This window comes from Pteropus medius, unplaced genomic scaffold, assembly GCF_902729225.1.
Source record: "Pteropus medius unplaced genomic scaffold, Ma_sr-lr_union100, whole genome shotgun sequence".
Lineage (NCBI taxonomy): Eukaryota > Metazoa > Chordata > Mammalia > Chiroptera > Pteropodidae > Pteropus > Pteropus medius.
The window spans coordinates 2,227,931-2,248,712 of NW_024352949.1; positions in this window are offsets into that span (position 1 = coordinate 2,227,931).

Genomic DNA, 20,782 nt, shown 5'->3' on the forward strand with positions numbered 1-20,782 from the left:
TAACAAAATGAAGGATAACATTCATCTCAATAGATGCAAAAGAAGAATTTGACAAAAGTCAACACCTTTTTCGTGACAAAAACTCAACAAACTGTGTATAGAGAGAATATACTGCAACATGATACAGGCCATATATGACAAGGCCACAACTAACACTATACTCAGTGGTAAAAAGATAAGGCAATCTCTCTAAAATCAGGAACAGGACAAGGATGGCCACTCTCACCATGTATATTCAACACAATAGTGGAAGTGCTAGTGAGTGTAATTAGACAAGGAAAAAACAAAACAAAACAGAAGTCAGAATGAAATAAGTAAAACTATTTGCAGATGATTATATATGCATGATATATATATATGTATATATATATGGTTTTTATATATTATAAATATTTATAAATATATATAGTCATTAGGATATAAAGAATATATTATATATATAGAATTTAGAACACACAAATATTCCTAAAAACCCCACAAAAAAACTGTAGAATAAATAATGAATTCAGTAAAATTTCAGGATACAAGGTCAATATAAAAAATGAACTCTTTCTATACACTAACAATAATCTATAAGAAAAATAAATTTAATAAATCAATTCCATTAAACAAAATTAAAAAATAAACAAATGAGACTACATCAGACTAAAAAGTTTTTGCCCAGCAAAGAAAATCATCAACAAAACAAAAAGACAACCTACTGAATGGGAGAAATATTCACCAATCATAAATTTTATAAGGGCTTAATATCCAAAAATTAAAGAACTCAAACAACTCAACAACAAAAACAATACTTCAATTTAAAAATGGGCAGAGAACCTGAATAGGCATCTCCCCAAAGATGACCAATACACATATAATAAACTCTCAATGTCACTAATCATCAGAGAAATGCACATTAAAACCATGATAAGATATCACCTCACACCTGTAAGAATGGCTATCTTCTATAAATCAATAAACAGCAAGTGTTGTTGAGGATGTGGAGAAAAGGCAACCCTCATGCACTGTTGGTGGAAATGCAAATTGGTACACCTTCTATGGAAAACAGTTTGGAGTCCTCTGAAAAAAATTAAAAAGAGAACTACCTATGACCCAGTAATTCCATTTGTAGGTATTTATCTGAAGAAATCCAAAACACTAATTCAAGAGATATAATCATTCTTAGGTTCGCTGCAGAGCTATGTACAATAGTCAAGATATACAAGAAACCTAAGTGCCCATCAATAATGATTGGATATAGAATAAGTAGTACATATATTCAATGGAATATTATTTAGCCATAAAAAATGAAATCTTACCATTTAGGAAAACATGGAAGGACCTAGTGAGTATTATGCAATAAGTCAAACAGAGAAAGACAAATATATGAATTCACTTATATGTGGAATCTAAAGAAGAAAATAAAGAAACAAAACAGAAACAGATTCATAGATACAGAGAACAAACTAATGGTTACTAGATGAGAGGGGATTGGGGAGCTGAGTGAAAAAGGTGAAAAGATTAAGAAGTATAAATTGGTAGTTACAAAATAGTCATGGGGATGTAGAGTATAGCATGGAGAATATAATTGGTAGTATTGCAATAACCATGTATGGTGTCAGATGGGTACTGGATTTATCGGGGTGATCACTTCATAAATTAATAAATGTCTAATCGCTGTATTGTACATCTGAAACTAATTGTGTGACATACTATTGTGTGTCAGTTATAATAAAAAAATAAAAAATATGAAAATTAAAAAGTGTATATATATACATATATATATGTGTGTGTGTGTGTATATATATATATATATATATATATATATATATATATATATATAAAATAAAGCAGTAGGACGATAATAAACTAAAAATGTTCTGTACAACAAAAGAACCATCAACAAAATGAAAAAGCAAGCTACTGAGTTGGAGAACATACTTGGAAGTTACATATCTAATAAACGATTAATATTCCAAATATACACACACACAATTAATAACAAAATAACAAACAATTTGATTTTTAAAGGACAGAGAACAGAATACGTATTTTCTCTAAAAAGGCATATGCATGGCCAACAAGTATATGAAAAAGTCTTCATCATCACTAATCATTAGGAAAATTCAAATCAAAATGACAATGAGATATCATCTCACATTTGTTATAATGGCTTTCATTAAAAAATACAAGAGGTATTGGTGAGGATGTAGAAAAAGTGAACCCTTGTGCACTCTTAGTGGGGATGCAAATTGGTGCAGCCACTATAGAAAACATATGGAGGTCTCTCGAGAAATTAAAAGTAAACTGTCATGTGATCCAGCAATAACACTTCTGAGTGTACAGTCAAAGGAAATGAAAACACGATCTCAGAGAGTTATCCTCATCCACATGTGCATTGCAGCATTATTTACAATAGTCAAGATATAGAAACAAACTAAGTGTATGGGTATGTTATATACATATGTAGAAAGGAGTATTCTTCAGCCATGTGAAAAAAGAAAATATGGCCATTTGTAACAATGTGGATGGACTTTGAGGACACTATGCTAAGTGAAGTCAGACAGAAAAACACCAATGCTTTATGATATCACCTATAGCTGGAATCTAATAAGACTGAGCTCACAGAAACAGAATAGAATGGCAATGCCCAGGAGTAGAGGAGTGGAGTGAATAGAGAAGATGTTAGTCAAAGAACGTAAACTTCCCATTATAAGTTGAATAAATTCTGGAAATCTAATGCATAATATTATAATTATAGTTAATAAAACTGTAAAATATACTTGAAAGTTGCTAAGAGATTAGCTCTTAAATGTCCTTACCATAAATAAGAATTGGTAATTATGTGATGTGATGGAGGTGTTAGATAATGCTATAGTGGAAATCATTTTGCAGGATAGATGTTTATTGAATCAACACATTGCACACTTGAAACTTAAAATGTTATATGTCAATTATATATTAATAAATTTAAAAAATTAAATGAAAAAAAACTAAATGGAAAAAAAAAATGTGCAAGCTTTGAGCCAGATGCTGAGATACAAATGTATAATATTGCTCAAGTTACTGTATTTCTCTGTGCCTCTATTTTTCCATCAATAAAGTGAGACTTTAAATATTGTCCAGCTTAGAGTGCTAATTAAAATAATAAATTTTAGGCTGATGTTTGGCAAATACAAAGTACACAACAAATATGTATTAACTCACTATTATGAGTCAGGGCTTCACTGTGGTTGGAGATTAAGGATGCGTCCTGCTCATTTGAAGTACAGACCTATTCACAGAGAATTTAAGATGCCAGATCATATTTTGAAGATGGATCAACCATAATTTCTTTTGCTGAAGCAGCAAGAATTTTGTCCATAAGAACAATTATTATTTATTAGCAAAATGTTTAAATAGGTTGTGATTTCACTAAGTTGCTAGAGGAAGTCTGGATACATCCCATCTCTCTCTGTTCTACTTACTATTTCACTATCTTAGGTGGTTTGTCTTTTATCTTCCTGTTTGTTATTTTATTGTATCAAGATTGCTGTCATAGTTCCAGGCATTTTTTCTTAATATTGTCATCAAAAGTGGGAGGCAGATCGACAAGTTCAAAAGAATGAGTGGTGTTTTTATATTTCTCACTTCTTTAATCCAGAAGAAAAATCTTCCTAAGAAGCTCTAGACATGTTTGCTTTAATTGACAAAAACTGGGTCATATAGTTAGTTATATATAATTTGGAAATTCAGAATTCAGCTTGTTTATTTGTTTTGATGGAGGACACTTTATAAGTCAGAACTGCATTATGGCTGTTGAGTAACCATTCAACAAATTCAGCCCAATGATCAAAAGGTAAAGAGAGCAAAATGAGAAATGATGAGGGAAAAAGTAATAGGCAAGGAAGAGGAAGGGTATTTAATTATCTAGGAAAGGAAATGTATTTTATTATTTAAAAGTTACACATATATCTTACGTAATTTCACTACTACGCTCATATTTGATTTGTTTTGTAATATAGAATAGGAATTTAGAACTGTAATTGAGAGCTCAAAAATTCCATATTCACAGTTGTATGCACTATTGAAAACTATTTCAGGAAATTTAGGGGATGGAATTGACTTGAAGATTAAGTATTCCATAATTTTTGTTGGGTGCTTTTCTAGGTTTCTTATCTAAATCAACTACCCTGATATTAAATCATTTAATAGCCAAGGACTGTGTTTAAGCGTAGGCATGGATCTGAAGGTTTTAGTATCTTAGCAATATCTGCACTTGATGCACATTCACATTTTTTTGTTTAATAATATTCATTCTGTTTTATAAATTATTAGGCTTTTTTCCCCTTTGCTCTATGCTACAATTAGCTTGAATCAAAAATCAATCCAGAATCTGTCTAGAATTGGAATATAAATCTAGAATCTAAAACATTAGATTATGTATGCATATAATCTCACTCCCAAGATACAACAGTTTTTATTGACTGTTTTGCCATCACCTAAAAAATATGGCCAACTCAGAGTAAGAGTGAGAGAATCCTCTTTGCCATCCATGACATTTCAGCTCAGTTGATTCTCAATTTTAGTGTTAATCATATAACCACAACCACTACTATCAATTCTGTTAGACGATTTTATTTCAGAGGCAAATGAGAGAAATTCATCTTTAAACTATCTAACAAAAAGGTATTTTGTTGAATTATTAAATCAGGAAGTTTAAGCTGTTCATTTTTAGAAATAAATGAATTTAGGGTTTCAAATAATATAACTAGAAATCTTGGTCTCTTTACCTCTTTCTCTGAATTATTTGGTGCTGGATTCACTCTCAAAAAGTTCTATTCCATGAGACAAAAGCAGGACAATTGATCCTATAGGCTTACATTGTTTTCCCAATTGTATTACTTTTATTATCCCATAGAAGCTCTAGACATTTCCCTCAGTTTTACTTCCTAGGTTATCTGGTTGGACATGATTGAACTATATTTATATCCCTGAAATAATGTGAAAATAGGTTTATTTTCATGTAAACCTAATGGAAACTGTTATCAATAATAAATATGTATTGTTTTATCAATAGAATAGAGAAGAAAAATAGTATGAATTGATTAATATGATAGCTTAACTATTCATCACACTTTAAAACACGTTTTGATAAAGTAAGATGTCTACAATTTCTCAAAATAGTAACATATAAAAACATTGTAAAAGTATTAACACTGCGTTGGGTCTTCCTTTGGTTATTTGTAATTTAACTATTTTGAAAAGCAATGGCAAAGACATGAAGCAATAAAGAGTGCTCTTGAAAAATAGTTTCTGTCAGCCTACGGCAGTTTTTAAATTAATAGACTTACAAGACATTTTATAGAGATAAGCCAGTTCATGTCATGTAGAGTTATAGACTTGATTTAGGGATATTGAATTCTATAGCCAATAAAAGTGAAAGATCATCTACTAAACTATATATAAATGATAGAGCTTTCTGAAGGATGTTTGTGTGTTTGTGAAGTGTTTATCAGAGACTATAGTAGTGCATCCCTGAAAGATGCTTTTTCTTTTTTCTTCATGTTAATTTCAAAATCATAAAGAACTAATGTTATATGAAAATTGATCCATTTATTTAAAGTGTCTATTAAATTATAAGAACTAAAGTTGTAGATATTAGCTACTTAAAATACTTAGATTTTAAGTAGTATTTCTACTTAAAATCTAAAACAGAATTCTGAAATAATAATTTTACCTGGACGGAAATTTTTTCAGTGTTATATTCAAGATAACTGAGAGGTATGTAAAATAAATCTCTCTTTTTTTCTTATTAAATATATTATATTCCCACTCAAGATGGTTTATGACATACACATTTTTAGAACTTTTTTTCTCTCAAAGTTCTATTTGATTAAATTACTACATATAAAAATAGAATATAATTTACTTTATTATTTTAAAACTGAGAATTACCAACACATAAAGAATTGATGGACTCAATAAAGCAGATGAGAAAGAAAATAAGTTCATATATACATAGTCTGAAAACAGTACCAAGAAATGAAACAGCAGAGAGTATAAGAGTATAAGAAGTAGTCAGCTGTGCACTATTGGTCAGCTAGTAAATGGACAAAGTCAAAAGTATGTCAAGTTTTATGGCAGACATAAGGATGGGGTGATTATCCTAGATTATTCATATGGGCCCAATATAATTAGAAGTGTTCTTATAGTGAAAGAAGAAAGGCAGAAGATTCAGAGGAGATGTGATGAAAAAAGCATAATGACCATAAATAGCTTCTAGAAACAAGAAAGGGCAAAGAACTTATTTTCCCTCAGCCTACAGAAGAAACTAAGTTCTACCAGCACCTTGCTTTTAGCTCCATAAAATCCATTTCAGACTTCTGATCTCCAGAACTGTAAAATAGTAAAAGATTATAAATTTTTGTTCTTTTAAGCCACAAAATGTGTGATATTTTTTATATCATCAATAAGAAATTAATACATGCCTCCGAAAAAAAAAAAAAAAAGAGGGATTTTTAATCTTTGCACTTGAGCAACAAAGAACACATTTGAGTTGGATTTTTAAACCTGGAGAGTTCCATATGTTTTAGTTTTGTTTTTACTAGATCAGAGAAGTGAGACAGTGTTCTACATATTTTGAGGTCTTGTTCGAGATACCAAAGATAACATACCAAAGATAACATTCTATGGTTGACCTCCTGAGTTTGTTGCAAATCCAATCCTCCCACTTTACTACCAGAATTTAACAAGGACACTAAGACCTTGAATGTACTACAAGAAAACAAACTTTCTCAGTTGGATGTAGCAAATATGCCCAGATACCAGAGTCGTTCCTTAAAAAGTATAGACATTAAATATAAAGACTAGATTCTACACCTGACCAATACCAGTGGAAAACAAATGACATGTAAGAGAGGCATCAAATTCAATGAAGATTTTATTTAAAAAAAAAAAATTAATGAAGGCAATATATGAGAAAAATTAAAGTAAAAATTTTGTCAATGCTCAATTAAGTTAATTACATTTGAAGATTTTTGTAATTCCGCTTATTTTTTTTTCTCCCTTAGAGTTATCATCTTACACATCTTGACACAGAACTCTCTCTCATTTCATATGGGTTTCAAATTTTACTTCTTAGTATTTTCTGAAAACACACATACACACACAACTTTTTGTTAGATTTTTTCCCTCTTATCCTGCTTTATTATTTTTCTTTTCTTTTTATTTATTTTTTTTTATTCCTCAACAAACTAGGAATAGAGGAGACCTTTAACTTAAAAATGTTATTTACACAAACCCTGCAGCGTACTTAATGGTGAAAAAAAATGCATCACACTTAATGGTTTAAAACAAGTTAATTATCCCTACGATCAGGAATAAAGCAAGAATGTTCCTCTTACCACTTCTATTCAACATTATACTTTAATTCCTAGATGATTTAATAAGATAAGAAAAGGCAAGAAAAAGTACACAGATTGTGAAGGATAATTTTAAAAAATGTCTCTGTTCACAGATGATATATTGTCTATGTAGAAAATCTCGAAGATTTAAAAAAAACTCTCAGAATTAATAAGGAAATATGGTAAGATTGTAGAACACAAGGTTGATATAGAAAAATCAGTCAATTTCATATACACCAGCAATAAACAATTAGAATTTGAAAATTGAAAACACATAAAATTTACATTAGTACCAAAGAGTACTTAAGTATAAATCTAACAAAATATGTCCAAGATCTGTATGAAGAAAGAAAAAACTCAAATGAAAGAAATCAGGGACAATTAAAATAATAGAAAGGTATTTCAAGTTTATAAATAAAAAGTCTCAATGTTTTAAAATATCAGTCATTCCTAACTTTATCTAGAAATTCAATTCTATCTCAATTAAAATAACAAGTTACTTTGTGCATCTCGACAAACTGATTCTGAAGTTTATAGGGAAAGGCAAAATCCTAAGAAAAAAAATATAATAATATAAATAGAATTGCAGCTGTCACTTTGCAGGTGTCCAATATTTGTTAAATATCTCATCATACCTTTAGAGAAACAAGCATAGTCATATAAGACTATTTTGTAGTTTATATGTTTTGGTGGTAAGTAGAAAACACAAAACCAGTATTTTAGGGTCTAGGTCAATTGATATCACTCCTTTCATGCCCTGACCCCCTTCCAAACTATGGTCTTACTCAGGGTTAATTACAGGAGCTTCGATACATGGAACATGCAGAAAAATGCTAAAACAGAAAGATAAAAAAAAGATAATATGAAAAGTGAAGATAAAAGACTAATACATATTTTGCATTTTTTTAATTTTTCAATTATAGTTGGCATACAATATTATATTAGTTTTAGGAGTGCAACATAGTGGTTAGATATTTATATAACTAACGAAGTGATCACTTTGATAAATCTAATACCCATCTGACACCATACATAGTTGCTAAATATTATTGACTATATTCCTTATGTTGTACTTTACATCCCATAACTATTTTGTAATTACCAATTACTACTTCTTAATCTCTTCCCCTTTTTCACCCACCCTGTAATTCCCTTCTATTTGGTAACCCTCAAAATGTTCTTTGTATCTATGAGTTTGTTTCTGTTTTGTTTGTTTAATTTGTTCCTTAGATTCCACGTGTAAGTAAAATCTTATGACATTTGTCATTCTCTGTCTGACTTATTCCACTCAGCATAGTACCCTCTAGATCTATCCATTTTGTTGCACATGGCAAGATTTCATTTAAAAAAAAAATTATGGCCGAGTATTATTCCATTGTATATATGTATTACCTCTTCTTTATTTATTCATCCATTGAATGGCATCCAGGTTGCCTCTGTATCTTGGCTATTGTAAATAATACTGCAATGAATATATGGATGCACATGGCCTTCAAAGTAGTATTTTGGCTTTCTTCTGATGAATAACTAGAAGTAGGATAACTGGTCCTTATTTGTCTCTTGTTATAGTCTTTGTTTTAAAGTCTATTTTGTCTAGTATAAGTATTGCTATCCCAGATTTTTTTTTATTTCCATTTTTATGAAATATCTTGATTCATCCCTTTACTTTCAGTCTGTATTGTCTTCTGATCTCAAGTGAGTCTCTTGTAGGCAGCATATTTAAAGGTATTGCTTTCTTATCCATTAAGACACCCTAGCTTTCGACTGGAACATGTAATTCTTTTTCATATAAATTATTGATAGATATGTAATTATTACCATTTTATTATTTCTACTTTTGATACATTTTTCTTCTTTTTTTTAAAAGAAGTCCCTCCAACACTTCCTGTAATACTGGCTTGGTGGTGATGAACTCCTTTAGCTTCCTCTCGTCTGGGAGGCTCTTTATCTCTCCTTAGATTCTAAATGATAGTTTTGCTGGCTAGAGTAATCTTAATTGTAGGTCCTTGCTTTTCATCACTTTGAATATTTTCTGCCAGTCTCTTCTGGTCTGAAAACTTTCTGCTGAGAAATCCTCTGACAGTCTCATGGGAGTCTCACAGAACAGTCTCATTAGTTCCTTGTAGGTAACTTTTTCTCTTGTTGTTTTTAAGATTCTCTCTTTGTTTTTAACCTTTGGCATTTTAATGATGATGTGTCTTGGTATGGGCTTCTTTGAGTTCATCTAGTTTGGGACTCTGAGTTTCCTGGGGTTGTATGTCTATTTCCTTCACCAAGTTAGGGAAGCTTTCCCGTTATTATTTCTTCAAATAAGTTTTCAATTCCTTGCTCTCTCTCTTCTTCTGCTACCCCTATGATATGAATGGGTGCTGGCAAGTTTGCAATTCATAGGTCAAGTTAGAAACTCAGGCAAGATTAATAATGCAGTCATGACATGGAATATTTCTTCTCTGGGAAATCTCAATACTGGCTTTCAAAACCTTTCAACTGATTGGATGAAGCCCACCCACATTACTGAAGATAATTTATTTTACTTAATATCAATTGGTTATAGATATTAACCACATCTACAACATACCTCCATAGTAATACCTAGATTAGTGTTCGATTAAATAACTGGATACCATAACCTATAATAAAACTTTCTGGTCAATAGCCCTAATTTTTTACCTACTACCTCTGTGACCTTGGGCAAGTACTCAACAACTCTGTACTGAAGTTTTCTCATTTGTAAATTTGAAATAACACTGCATGTTTCATAAAGTGATTGTGAAGACATAATGAGTTTAAGAGTCTCTGGTATAGTCTGTGCTATATGAGGATTAGTAATTATTACTAATTTGGAATAGTATTAAGAGGATTAATTGATCAGCCATATATGTTTAAATGAAGAAGACAAGAAAACATGCCAACTAATGAACCACTTATCTACTCTCAGTCTTTATATTCTGTACTCTTCATATAGATGGAATAAAACAATATGTAATCTTTGCGATTGGCTTCTTTTACCTAGTATATTTTCAAGATTCACCCATGATGTAGCATGTATCAGCATTCCATCCCTTTTTATGATTTAAAAAAATATTCCATTGCATGGATATACCATATTTTATTTACCCATTTATCAATTCATGAACATTTAGGTTATTTCACTTTTTGATAATTATTAATAAAGCTGCTATGAATATGCACATACAAGTTTGTAAGTGAATATATGTGTTCAGTTGTCTTGGGTATATACCTCGGAGCAGAATTGCTGTGTCATACCATAGATCTGCTTTTAGCATTTTGAGGAACTAAAACACTATTTCCCAAAGTGGCTGCATAAATTTAGTATCACTCTCATGTGTGTTCCAATTATTACATGAACTCACTAATATTTATATGTGTGTATATGTATATATGTGTGTGTGTATATATATATATTTGTATATATATATATATTTATATATATATATATAATTTTATGCACTCTAGTTGGTACAAAGTGGTATCTCATTTTGGTATTGAAATACATTTCTCTAATGACTAATGAAATTGAGTATCTTTTTCATGAGCTCATTAGCCATTTCTAAATCTTTTTGGAAGAAATATCTACTCAAATCCATCATCTATTTTTATTTGAGATTTTATCCTTTTATTGTGTTGCAAGTATTTTGTTTTGTTTTTTAATATATTCCAGGTACAAGTTTGTTATCATATACAAAGCTTGAAAATATTTTCTCCTATTTTTTAGTTGTTGGTTATTTTTTAACTTTTTTCATGGTGTTCTTCAAAGTACACATAGTTTCCCCCACTGCCCATAGTCCAATTTATCTGTTTTTTTCTTTTGTCCCTATGCTTTTGTTGTTATACTTAAGAATTCATTGCCAAATTCAAGCTCATAAATATTTATTCTTACATTTTCTTCTAAGAATTTAGTAGTTTTACCTCTCACATTTAGGTCCATGTAAAGTGATCTTTCCTAAAAATGAATTGGCCTATCACGAACTTCAGGAAACTGAGAGTACTCTTTGCTTGACATCATTTCAATTTACGAAGGATTTTACTTTGGAATAGTAGAGGAAACATGTACTTATCACCACACTGTCTTGATTACTATATTATTGCATTAAGTTTTAAAATCAGGAAGTGTGGGTCCCCCAATTGTTGTTTTAATTTAAAATGTTTTTGAATATTTTTGCTCCCTTACATTTCTACATGTATTTCAGGGTTGTTTTCTTTTTTCTTTTCTTTTTTTTTTTAAGATTGTTTTCAATTTATGAAAAAAATGAAAAGACATTTGATACTTTTAGAGAAATTGAGATGAATTATAGATCAATTAGGGCATTATTGGCATATTAACAATATGAAGTCTTCTGATTCATGAACATGGAATTCTTAAAAATGTATTTAGATTTCTATGCCCCTTTTGTCTAATGGCTCTATCTAGGTCTTTCCAGTACTATGTTGAAAACGGTGGTGAGAACGGGCATTCTTGTCATGTTCCTGATCTTAGAGAAAAAGCTTTCACCATTGAATATAAATTAGATGTAGAATTGTCATATGTAGTCTTTACTATATTGAAGTATGTTCCCTCTATACCTGCCTTGTTGAGTTTATGTCATAAATAAACATGGAATTTTGTAAATGCTTTTTCTGCATCTATTGAGATGGCCATATGATTTTTATCCTTCAAATTGTTAATGTGGTATATCATATTAATTTATTTGTGAATATTGAACCACCTTTGCATCCTTGGATTAAATCCCACTTGATCATGTTGTGTGATTTTTTTAATGTATTGTTGAATTCAGTTTCCTGACATTTTCTTAAGGACTTTCGCATTTATTGAATTAGGAGTCTTGGCCTGTAATTTTCTTTTCTTGTAGCATCCTTGTATGGTATTGGCATCTGGGTAATGCTGGCTTTGTATGGTGAGTTTGGAAATGATTTTTTTTTTTTTATAGTGAAATTGGTTAATGAAATTCAGTTAGGTTCAGCTATACATTTTAACATTAAGGCATATATATATACTAACATTGTGAGTTCACCTCCCATAGTTAGATTTCTTTCTATCATCACATATTTGACCTCTTTTATACCATTTACCTTCCCCCTCTCCCCTTATCCTACCCTCTGGTAACCACTAGTCTATTGTCCATGTCCATGGGTCTCTGTTTGTTTGTCCTGTTCATTTGTTGCTTTTAGGTTTAATCCCACATATAAGTGATATCATGCAATTTTCAACTTTTTCTGTCTGGCTTATTTCACTTAGTATGATTATCTCGAGGTCCAACCACGTTATCACAAATGGCAGCATTTCATCTCTTCTTATGGCCGAGTAATATTCCATTGTATATATATAACATATCTCCTTTATCCAATCATCTGTTTTAGGACACTTTGGTTGCTTCCATGTCCTGGCCATAGTGAACAATGCTGTCATGAATATTGGTGTGCAAATATCTTTTTGGATATGAGTTTTCAAGGTTTTGGGGTAAATACCCAGTAGAGTATTGCTAGATCATATGGTAGATCAATTATTAGTTTTTTGAGGAACCTCCATACTGTTTTCCATAGTGGCTGAACCAATTTGCAGTCTCACCAGCAGCATATGAGGTTTCCTTTTTCTCCACATCCTCTCCAACATTTGTTATTACTTGCCCTGTTGATTATAGCTATTATAACAGGTGTGAGATGGCATCTCCATGTGGTTTTGATTAGCATTTTCCTAAATAGTAGTGATGTAGAGCATCTTTACATATGCTTGTTGGCCATTTGTATGTCTTCTTGGCAAAGTGTCTGTTCAGGTTCTCTGCCCATTTTTTTGATTGGATTTGTTTTTTTGTTGTTATTGAGTTGTATGTGTTCTTTGTGTATTTTGGATATTAGGCCCTTACTGGAGGTGTTCTTGCAAATATATTTTCTCATTCGGATGGTTGTCTTTTTATCTTGTTGACAGTTTATTTTGCTGTGCAGAAGCTTTTTAGTTTGATGTAGTTCCATTCATTTATTTTAACTTTTACTCTTAAGGTCAAATTCATAAAATTCTCTTTAAGTCCAAGGTCCTTCAGTTTAGTTCCTTTGTCTTCTTCTATGCATTTTATTGTTTCAGGTCTTATATTCAGATCCTTAATCCACTTTGACCTAATTCTGGTGTGTGATGATAGACAACAGTCTAGTTTCATTCTTTTGCAGGTAGCTTTCCAGTTTTCCCAGCACCATTTATTGAAGAGACTTTCCTTTCTCCACTGTATGTTTTTGGCTTTTTTGTCAAAAATTATTTGCCCATATAAATATGGGTTTTTTTCTGGACTCTTGATTCTGTTCCACTGGTCTGTATGTCTGTATTTCTGTTAAAACCATGCCATTTTGATTACTGTCGTTATTTAGTATAATTTGAAGTTGGGCAGAGTGATGCCTCCAGCCTTGTTCATTTTAGTCAGGATGGCTTTGGCAATTCAGGGTGCTTTGTGCTTCCATACAAATCTGATGATTTTTTGTTCTATTTCTTTAAAAAATGCAAATCTAATGATATTTTGTTCTATTTTTTTAAAAAATGTTGATAGGATTTTGATGGCGATTGCATTAAAACTGTATAATGCTTTAGGTAATATGGTCATTTTAACTATGTTGATTCTTCCAATCCAAGAGCATGGAATATCTTTCCATTTCTTTGTATCTTCTTCAATTTATTTTAATAGGGTCTTACAGTTTTCATTATATAGGTATTTCATGTTTTGTTAGATTTATTCCTTGGTATTTTATTCTTTATGTTGCAACTTCAAAAGGAATTATATTTTCCACTTGTTTTTCTGACACATTATTAGATTATAGGAATGCTATGGATTTTTGAATGTAGATTTTACATCCAGAAACTTTACTGTATTTGCTTATTGTTTCTAGTAGTGTTCTTGTGGTGTCTTTAGGGTTTTCTATATAGAGAATCATGTTATCCACAAATAGTAACAGTTTAACTTCTTCCTTTCCTATTTGGATGCTTTTTATATCTTTCTCTTGCCTGATTGCACTTGCTAGAACCTTCAATGTTATACTGAAAACAGTGGTGATAGTGTACAGCCTTGCCTTGTTCCTGATTTTAGAGGGAAGGTTTTTAGTTTTTCACCATTAAGTATAATGTTGGCTGAGGGTTTGTAATATATGACCTTTGTTATGTTAAGGTACTTTCCTTCTATACCTATTTTGTGAAGTGTTTCGATCATAAATGGATGCTGTAACTTGTCAAAGGAATTTTCTGTATTTATTGATATGATCATATGATTCTTATTTTTTAATTTGTTTATGTAGTGTATCACATTAATCTATTCGTGTATGTTGAACCGCCTTTGTGCCTCTGGGATGAAGCCCACTTGATCGTGGTGTTTAATCTATTCAATATGCTGCTGTATTCAGTTCGCTAGTATCTTATGTAAGATTTTTGCATCTGTGTTCATGAGAGGTATTGGTCTGTAGTTTTCTTTTTTTGTGTTATCTTTACCAGTTTTTGTTATCAGAGTAATATTGGCCTCATAAAATGAGTTGGGAAGTATTGCCTCTTCTTTGATTTTTTTGGAAGAATTTGACGAAAATAGTTATTAAATCTTTGAATGTCTGGTAGAATTCACTAGTGAAACCATCTGGTCCTGGTCTTTTACTTTTTGGTAGGTTTTTGATGATTGTTTCAGTTTTGATACAGCTGATCAGTCTACTTAGACTTTCCAGTTCTTCTTGATTCAGTCTAGGAAAGTTGTATTTTTCCAAATACAGTTCCATTTCTTCTAGGTTATTAAATTTGGTGTTAGATATTTTTTCATAGTATCTTGTATGATCCTTTGTATTTCTGCGATGTCAGTCCTAATTTCCCCTCCTTCATCCTTGATTTTGTTTATTGTGTCCTTTCTCTTTTTTCTTTAGTGAGTCTAGCCAGGGATTTGTCAATTTTATTAACCTCAAAGAACCAGCTCTTTGTTGCATTTATTTTTTCTATTGATTTTTGTTTGTTTGTTTTGTTTTCAGTTTTATTTCTTTCTGCTCTAATTTTGATGGTTTCTTTCCTTCTGCTAACTTTAGGCTTCATTTGTTCTTCCTTTTCTAGTTTTTTAAGATGAGCATTAAGTTATTTATTTGGGCTTGTTCTTGTTTTTGGAGGGAGGCCTGTAATGATATGAACTTTCCTCTTTTGATCGATTTTGCTGTGTCCCAACAGTTTTTATATGTTGTACTATTATCATTTGTTTTTATGTATCTTATGATCTCTTTCTTTATTTCTTCTCTGATTCAGTTATTCTTCAATAGCGTGTTTTTTAGTTTCCATGTATTTGTGGTTCTTCCTGCTTTCCTTTTGCAATCAATCTCTAGTTTCAAAGCATTATGATCAGAAAATGTGGTTGGTATGATTTCAATCCCCTTATATTTGTTGAGGCCATCTCTGTGTCCCAGTATGTGGTCAATTTTTGAGAATGTTTCATGTGCAATAGAGAAGAATATATAAGCAGTTGTTTGGGGATGGAAGGCTCTGTAGATGTCAATTTTATCCAGTTGGTCTAATGTGTCATTTAAAGATGTTATTTTCTTATTGATTTTCTGTTTCAATGATCTGTTCATATCCGACAGTGGGGTATTTATGTCTCCTACTATGATAGTGTTTTGGTCTGTTTCTCCCTTTAGTTCTGTTAGTCATTGTTTTACCTATTTTGGAGCTCCCTGATTGAGAGCACAGATATTAATAAGTGTTATGTCTTCTTGGTTCATGATTCCCTTTATCATTATGAAGTGTCCCTCAGTATCTTTCGTTATCTTTTTTATTTTGAAATCTATTTCGTCTGATATTAGTACTGCTAGTTGTTTTTTCAATTCCTGAAATTGGTGGTGTTAGTTTTTTATGGATCTCATTGAGTTTTTTCAGAAGTATCATCCTGAATTTTCTGTCATTTATGTAGTATATTTCTATGTCTGTAAGTTTATTTTCTGGAGATTTTTCTCTTTTTTTTTTTTTTTTATGAGATGCCTGTTGCTTTGGTTGTTCATGGTGTTTAATGGACTACTTTCTACCTGGGCATTAATGGAAGGTATTGTTTTTTTTTTTTTTTTTTTTTCCAGAAAGAAGATTTATTATATAAGGGTCTCTCTTTAGCCTGTTGCAAAGAAGGTGTTTTCTTTTGGATTCCAGTTGGTGACATCTAAGCCTCTTGGATCCCTGCTTTATATAAAGCCTTAATAATGCCCTTTTTTTCTTATAGCTGTTTAATCATTTTGTCTACCTTCAGTCTTAGTCCCTGTCACTATTAGCAACAGTTTTACACTTTTTTGTTCAGATTCCCCTGGGGCTCTGCAGTGTTTGATCTCAGAGAATATGGGAAAAGGTGCCATCTGGGTTGGGGGATGGGAGCAGAGGCTCAGCCTCAGTTTTGCAACCATAGATGATAATAATCAACTGTTGTTTCTCTGCCATCCCTGCTTCTCTGTCATCTTCACTTCTCTGCTTTCTGCCCTGATGCCTGGGCACTACTGCTGGCCACATGGAGCTCTCAGCTCTCTCAGTTAGGGCTGTTCAGGGAATTCACTGCACCTTCTTCCTTCCTCTTCCTCCTGCAGGGAGTTCTGGCTGCAAGAGACAGCTTCCTCATTTCTCCTCATCCACTTCCTGACTCCTGGGGTTCTGACCTGTAGGATCTCTTATGTGCAGATTCCACTGCTGGTGTGCAGTTTGGGTGTTTTTTGTTGAGTTTTAGATGTTCAGTTTATTGTTGTTTCAAAAGAAGAGCTCTAAGGACTTCTCTTACTCTGCCATGTTTCTCTCGATACCCTCTTCTATTTTTTGAAAGAGTTTGAGAAGGATTGGTATTAGTTCTTCTTTATGTTGTAGAATTCACCAGAGAATCCATCTGGTTATGGACTTCTGTTTGTTGGGAGATATTTGATTTCTGATTCAGTCTCCTTACTAGTAATTGGTCTTTTCAGATTTTCTACTTCATTATCATTTAGAACTAATAGTTTCTACATGTCTAGGAACATGTCCATTTATTTCAGGTTGTCTAATTTGTTGGCATATAATTGTTTGTAGTACTCTCTTATGATTCTTTGTATTTCTGTGGTATCATTTATAACATCTTATTTTTCAATTTTGATTTTATTTGTTTGAGTTTTCCCTTTTTTTTTTTTCATTGTGTGTAGCTAATGGTTTGACAGTTTTTTCAAAGAGCAAGTTCTTAGTTTCATTGATCTTTTCTATTGTCTTTTTAGTCTCTATTTCATCTATTTCTGCTTTAATCTTTGTTGTGGCCTTCCTTCTACTAACTTTGGGCTTTGTTCTTGTTTTTATAGTTCTTTATGGGATAAAATTAGACTGTTTATTAGATATTTTTTCTTGTTTCTCGAGAGAGATATCACTATATACTTTTCTCCTAAGAACTGCTTTTGCTACATCCCATAAATTTTGATATGTTACACTTCTATTTTAATTTGTCTCAAGGTAGTTTTAAAAAATTTCTTTTTTAAATTTTTTGTTGTTAATTATTTGTTAATTATTTGTTTTGTCTTTAATTATTTGTTGTTCAGTAGCGTGTTGTTTAATCTTCACATATTGGTAAATTTTTCAGTTTTCTTCACATAATTAATTTCTGGTTTCATGACTGGTGGTCAGAAAAGATGCTTTATATGATTTCAATTCTCTTAAATTTCTTAAGATTTGTTTTGTGGCCTAAAATATATGATTGATTTTGGAAAATGTTCCATATGCACTTAGAGGAATACATATTCTGTTACTTTAGGATGCATTGTTCTATATACCTATCTGTTAAGTTTATCCAGTCTAACACATTGTTTAAGGCCAATCTTTCCTTATTTATTTTGAGTATATTCTTCATGTGCTTTCTTAAAGTGAAAGTTAAATTATTGATTTAAGATCTTTCTTTTTTGTTAATACAATTGTGTAGAGTTATAAAGTTACACTAAATGTCCTACATTTCTGAAATTTTGTTCATGTTTCCTTATTCTTTTTTTCACTATTTTTCAATTGTATAATATCTCTTGATTTCTCTTTGAATTTGCTGGTTCATTCTTTTTCCAGTTTCAATTTATGGTTGAGACTTTCTAGTAAGTTTTCTGTTTTATTTATTATACTTTCCATAATTTGTTTCCTTTTTTTTTTTACAATTTCTGCCTATTTATTAATATTTAGTTGATGAGATAGTGTCCTAATAACTCTTTAAACATAATTTATTTTAGTACTTTGAACATAATTATAGTAGCTACCTAAAGTCTTTATCTGATAAATATGACATTTGGGCTCTCTCATACAGGCAATATTTGTTGCCTTTCTTTCCTCCTGTGTTAGAATTGCAGTTTCCCTTGTGTGTGTGTGTGTGTGTGTGTGTGTGTGCGTGCGTGTCTAATAATATTTTTGTGTTTCACTCCAAATTTAAAATAATGTTTTTCAGCAATTCTGGATGATAACCATCCCCCAAATAATAGCAAGCAACAATACAGTGCTTGTTGTTGTTGCTTTTGTTAGTGTTGGTTGTTTAGTGAACTTACTGAAAAATCTGTTCTTTTTATTTTTTTTTAACAGTAAGGCATATATATATTTACACTGTGTGTTCGCCTCTCATAGTTAGATTTCATTCTGTCACCACATATTTGACCCCTTTTATTCCATCTACCTCTCCCCCTCTCTCCTCCCCTCAGTTACCACTAGTCTATTGTGTGTGTTCATGAGTCTCTGTTTGTTTGTCCTGTTCATTTGTTGCTTTTAGGTTTATATCCCACATATAAGTGATATCATGTGATTTTCAACTTTTTCTGTCTGGCTTATTTTGCTTAGCATGATCATCTCTAGGTCCATCCATTGAAAAGTCTGTTCTGTTGCATGTGTCTACTGAAGTCTTTGTTCATTTATCTTGGAAGTCAGCTAATGATTGGCTAGGAATTATCTTAACTGCCTGGAATTGGTAAGTCTCCAAGACTTTATTAAGGAGCTCTCAGTACACTTAGAACAGTACTTCAATATTCAGGTAGGGCTTTACTACTCTAATCATCACTTCCTGATTGTGAAGAGCCTCAAGATCAGTCAGAGATGAAAATAAAGGACTTTCTTAGATCTTTCTTGGATATTTTTATAGTTCTAAATATAGACACAATCTTATACATATGTGTGGTCTTTATTTCAGGCAAAATAGTTGATATTTTCAAATCTCCTTAAGTATATCTTATTCTTTAATTTTTTCTTTTAAGAATTTTGGTCAGATTTCTGTTTGCCTCAACTATTGCTTCTGTTCAAGCAGCTGCAATGTTAAATTATTGCTGTTCTTTATTCTCTGGACAAATGTCCTAAGGGAAAAAAACTATTTGCACTGAGTGAGCTTTAAATCAGATCAAATAAACTCATCCTCACATGTGGGTGCTTCAAGAGAATTGAGACAAGTGAAAAAGTAAAAAACCTCTGAAAATGATGCTTTTGGTAAGCTTTACATTCATCTCTCTGCTCTAGTTTCTCCTCGGCTGTTGATTCTCACCATGATTTCAGGTCTGTTGGCTTTCCAGGCTACTGTGTTGCTAAAGAAGATGACAATAGGTAGTTAAAATGCCACAAAGCTGGCTATTTTTACTGAGTTTCAGCCATTTTTCTTGAATAAACTGCTCAGATTGTTGCAAGTTTGGGATATTTTCAGAGTTCTGAAAAAGTTGATTTTGACAAATTTTTACATGTTATTTGCCTTTGTGGAAGATATTACTGGAAGTCCTTATTTTTCTTTTTCTGCTGATATCACCATACCTTACTTTTAAACATGCTAAACACTAGAAGAAATGACTGAGTCAGCAATAATTGCTAGTGGTATAAACCTAACCTGACAGTGCTGAATATATTTCATCACAAATATTTTTGACTAGATGTAGATAAAGAATGAAGACAGCAATGTACGTACACAGAGGCTTTATTGATGGTTCATGAGGACAACAGTGGCATACACTGAGGCCCACCTCAGGAAATGTGGCACACTGTGATGCTTCTGACAGCAGAGCTCTGGGATGAACATGCTATAGTCAGAAATGGCTGAAGATAAGTGTCTTTGAATTAATATTTCAGTCACATTATGAGTTTAAGGTGAAGGAATAAAAAACACTAACAACAACAAATGGCCACATTTGAAAATCAAAAATATATTTTCAAGAATGCACAGTATGTAATGAAATGAATATGGCACATTGGTCTTTTTAGTAAACACTCATAAAGAGAATAATTGTAGTCAATGGTGCTATTGCTCAAATAGGAAGGATGACAATGTATTATTGAAAAAAAATTCTTAAAGCAGAAAGAAGATGACTACCATCATATTATCTGGTTTCAACTTGAGTTAATTTGTCTCATTTACTGATATTTTCCAAATAAAGACAAATTTTTTTCTTTGCAATACCTTAAGCCAGTTCTCAGTGAA